A 5301-nucleotide genomic window follows, 5' to 3' on the forward strand; every position below is an offset into this window, starting at 1 on the left:
GGATGAAACCATGATTCAAAATGAAACGATCAAGATCGAGTTGAGGTAAAAAATGAATAACCGGGGCAAAACCATGTGACTAGGATAAAATCACGAGTCAAAATAAAGTGACTAGGATCAAGTCGAGGTCAAAAATGAATGATCGGGATGAAACCATGAATCATATGATTGGGATGAAACCACGAGTCGAAATAAGGGGCCAGGACTGAATCGAGGTAAAAAATGAATGACCGAAACGAAACCATGAATCATGTGACTAGGATGAAATCACGAGTCGAAATAAAGTGACCAGGACCGATTCCAGGTTGAAAATGAATGACCGAGACAAAACCATGAATCATGTGATCGCGAGGAAACCATGAGTCGAAATAAAGTGATCAGGATCAAGTCAAGGTAAAAAATGAATGACCAGAATGAAACCACGAGTCGAAATAAAGCGACCAGGATCGAGTTGAGGATGAAAATTAATGATCGGGATGAAACCATGAATCATGTGACCGGGATGAAACCACAAGTCAAAATAAAACGACCAGGATCGAGTCGATGTTAAAAATAAATAACCGAGATAAAACCATGAATCATGTGATCGGGTCGAAACCATGAGTCGAAATAGAACTACCAGGATCATGTCGAGGATGAAAATGAATGACCAGATGAAACCAAAAATCATGTGACCGAGATGAAACCACGAGTCAAAATAAAGTGACTAAGATCAAGTCAAAGTAAAAAATAAATGACCGAGATAAAACCACTAATCATGTGATCGAAACGAAGCCACAAGTCAAAATAAAATGATCAAGACTGAGTTAAGGTCGAGACTAAATGATCGGGGTGAAACCACAAATCATGTGACCGGGATGAAACTAAGAGTCGAAATAAAATGACCAAGATTAAGTCGAGGTCGAGAATAAATAATCCAGATGAAACCATGAATCATAAGGAATGATCTGGACTAAGCCAAGATTAAAGGAGAGAGAAAATGTAAATATATGCCTTATCTATGATGCAAATGAATCATTGATTGTGGTACTAAAGCTTTTATATTCTCATTTCAAAAGAGAAACCATCAGATATTATCCTATATGTTCACATTCACTGTACACTATAACAAAGAAATTCCCCTTTACATTTGACATGAAAAGCTATTTTTCATCAATCTGGAAGTGCATCTTTAGTAAAGAAACCATCTTTCATCAACCTAGAAGTATGCAGAAAAACCATCAACCTGGAGGTATTTTAGCAAAGGAACTTTTGCGTCTACATATCTGCTCATCCAAATAGAACCATAGAAGTTTTTTTTTTTTTAAAGGTCAACCTTTGCCTTTTTTCAACCCTTCAAAATAACACACTTCTTATGATTTTGTTCAATTATTAATCATTATCCCAATTCCAAAGTATGATGATGCAAATTATGCATTTATTCTATTCATGGTAAGGCATAAAGAAGAAAAGTAATGTACAAGATTTAGAGAATGATAAGATGGCTTTCATTTATGTAGGTAATCAATTACAAATACCGGTGTGAAGGAAAAAGAATGTACATGAGTGACTATTTAGGGGTAACAATGCCTTCAAAACAAATGATTAGATAATCATGACAATAAATCTCTGATCTTTTTCAAAAACTCAATTAAAATTTGATGCCTGAACATTTCAAAGTTCTTCAAAATTTACACCTATGATATGCCTTCCCTGGTAGTGCAATTAAAGCCACCTTTAAATCCTTTTCTTTTCGTCCAAATTGCTCTTCCAGGTTTTCAATTTGACTTTTTTCTCTCTTTTTTTTATGGTTCAAATCGCCCTTTCAGGTTTTCAATTTGACCTTTTTTTTTTTTTAAAGAATCAAGCAAACTACTTCTTTACTATGTCAAAGTTGATAGGACCAATGAGTTCATCTTTATCCATCTCTAAAAAGATCAAGGCTCCTCCAAAAAAAATTTTTTTACCACATAAGGCCCCTCCTAATTTGGAGTCTATTTTTTTCTATCATCATGATGACTTGGAAGTATCCTTTTCAACACCAATTCTTCTTTTCAAAATTGCTAAGGTCTGATCTTTTTATTATGAGCTCTCATCATTCTTCTTTGGTACAATTGGTCATGGCATAAGGTCGTCAATCTTTTCTTCTTAATAAAGTTTAATTGCTCATAGCGTTCTCAAATCCATTCAGTCTCTTCTAGTCCTACTTCTCTTAGAACCCTTAGAGATAGGATTTCTACTTCTACTGGTAATACATCTTCCATCTCGTAAACCAAGGAAAAAAGAGTTACTCCCATAGAGATGCACACAGAAGTTCAATATGCATGTAAGGCAAAAGGCAATTTCTCGTGCCAATACCTAAATGTTTCAATCATCTTTTCTACAATCTTTTTGATGTTTTTATTTGTGGCTTCCATGCACTATTTATTTTCAGACGATATGGGGTCGAATTATGGTGTTTGATTTTGAACTGAACACATACTTCCTGCATCATCTTACTATTTAAAATTTTATCATTATTTGATATAATTATTTTTGGGAACCCATATTTGCAAATTATTTCTCTTTTGATGAATTTACAAACCACTGATCTAGTTACTGTCGTGAAGGAGGCAGCCTCTACCTATTTGGTGAAGTAGTCAATCATCACGAAAATGAACCTATTCCCATTTGAAGTCTTTAGTGGGATAGGGCCAATGACATCCATCCCTCACATAAAAAATGGCCAAGGTGATGCTATGATAAGTAAAGCACTAGGTAGAGCATGAATCTTATCAGCATAAATCTGGTATTTATGGCACCCTCGGGCATAATTGATGCACTTTTTTTCCATCGTCAACTAATAATATCCAACTCGCATGACCTATCTTGCCATCATATGCCCATTTGCATGTGCCTCACATACGCCATTATACACCTCTTTAACAATTCTCTTGGCTTCAAATATATTTACACAATGGAGTAACACTTGCTTCTTGCCTCTTTTGTACAAAGTTTCCCCATCCAGAAGAATCCCATGGCTAATCTTCGTAAAACTCTTTTATCATTTTTTGTTGCTTGATTTAAGTACTATTGATTTTTTAAATATTCCATGATATCATAATACCAAGGGCAGCCATCCTACTCTTTTTCTAAGTTAGCACAATTTACTGGTATATCTTTGATGTCCAATTTCATTAGCTGGATTTTAATGGTATCACCAATCTGTACCATGACGGTCAAGGTAGCCAAGGCATCCGCAATCTGATTTTGTTCCTGAGGTGAGTGTTCAAATTGAATTGTTTTAAATTGTTTGCATAGCTCTACAATTTATTTATGATAAGGGATGAGTTTTGAATCCCTAGTTTCCCATTCACCTTTCAACTGATAAATGACTAGAGTTAAGTCTCCAAACACCTTTAATATTTCAATCTTCCTATCTAGAGTCGTATGCAACCTAATGACACAAGCTTTATGCTCAGTGACATTATTGGTGCAGTTGAAATTTAATCTTATTGTAATAAGATAGTAGTGCTTCGTTGGAGATATCAAAACTACTCTGATTCTATGCCCCATAGCATTAACGACCCCATCAAAATACATATGCCATGCTTCTTCTTTATCATCATCTTTTTTTTTATTCTAGAATGACCATCAATTCTTCATCTGGGAAATCAAACTTCATGGGTTCATAACCTTTGGTAGCCTTGTCTGCCAAGAATTCGGCAATGACACTTTATTTGAATGCCTTTTGACTTACATATACTATGTCATATTCAAAAAGTAACATTTGCCATCTTACGATTCTTCCTGATAGTGAAAGCTTCTCAAAGATATATTTGATGATATCTAATTTAGCTATAAGCAAAGTGGTATGGTATAACATGTACTGCCTGAACCTTTTATTCATCCAAGCCCAAGCCCAATACATTTTTTTAGTGATGAATACTTGGACTCATACTCTATGAATTTCTTGCTCAAATAATAAATAGCTTTTTTTTGTTAGATTCATCTTGTTGGCCTAGCACACATCTCATCGAGCCCTCATGTACCACTAAATATAAAATTAGTAGTTTTCTAAGGATAAGGGGTGCTAATATTTGAAGGTTTGATAAGTACCGCTTGATCTTGTTAAAAGCTTCCTAACATTGTTCATTCCATTATTCAAGATTGTTCTTTCGAAAGAGTTTGAAAATAAGGTGACATTTAAGAATAAGTTGAGAAATGAATCGGGATATATAATTCAATCTGTCTAAAAAACCTCGAACTTTTTTTTGAGTACTTGATGGTGAAAAATTTTGTATGGCCCAGATTTGTCTGGATCTACTTCTTTTCCCCTTTCGCTGACTATAAATCTCAGCAACTTTCCTAATCTAGCTCCAAACGTACACTTAGTTGGATTTAGTTTAAGCTGGAACCTCCATAACCTTTCAAATAACTTTTCTGAGGTTGATTACATGATTTCTCTTTTCTAAGACTTAGTGATCATGTCGTCCACGTACACCTCAATCTCTTTATGCATCATATCATGAAAGAGTGTCACCACAGCCTTTTGATAAGTTATCCCAGCATTCTTTAGCCCGAAGGGCATAACTTTGTAGTAAAAGTTCCCTCATATGGTGATAAAAGTAGTATTTTTCATGTCATTGAGAGTCATTTTTATTTGGTTGGACCTAAAAAATCCATCCATGGAAGAGAATACTGAATGTTGGGTCGTATTATCCATCAAAACATCGATGTGCGGTAAGGAAAATTATCCTTAAAGTTAACTTTGTTCAAATCTCTATAGTCTACACACATTCATACCTTGCCATCCTTTTTTAGAATAGGTACGATATTAGTCACCCATTCGGGATACTTGGCCACTTACAAGAAGCCTGCATCGAATTACCTTTTAACTTCCTCTTTAATTTTCACAACATCTCCAGTTTCATTTTTCTTAGCTTTTGCTATATCGGTTTGCATTTTGACTTCAATGGTAACTTATGCTGCACTATTTCAGTGCTGAGTCCAAGAATATCTTGGTAAGACCAAGCAAAGATATCCATAAATTTTTTGAGCAAATCTTCTAACCGCCGTCAGTCAACAACCAAAAGTGAAGTACCAAATCTTAACTTCTTTCTTGTTTTTGGGATTACCCAAATTGATCGATTCGACCATTTCTTGACGAGGCTCAATGGATTTATCCTCTTATTCAATTAGCCTCATTAAATTTGAAGATAAAGTATATTTCTTAAAATCTTCTTCAGTATCGAGTTCATCAATATTAATTGAATTTTCAAAGTTAAACCCCAAATCGTTGTCATGATTATCTTCGCATTCATCTAGGAACATTGAAGGAAA

Source organism: Durio zibethinus, chromosome 19 (genome assembly GCF_047325235.1).
Source record: "Durio zibethinus cultivar Kanyao isolate XHJ-2024 chromosome 19, ASM4732523v1, whole genome shotgun sequence".
Classification (NCBI taxonomy): Eukaryota; Viridiplantae; Streptophyta; class Magnoliopsida; order Malvales; family Malvaceae; genus Durio; species Durio zibethinus.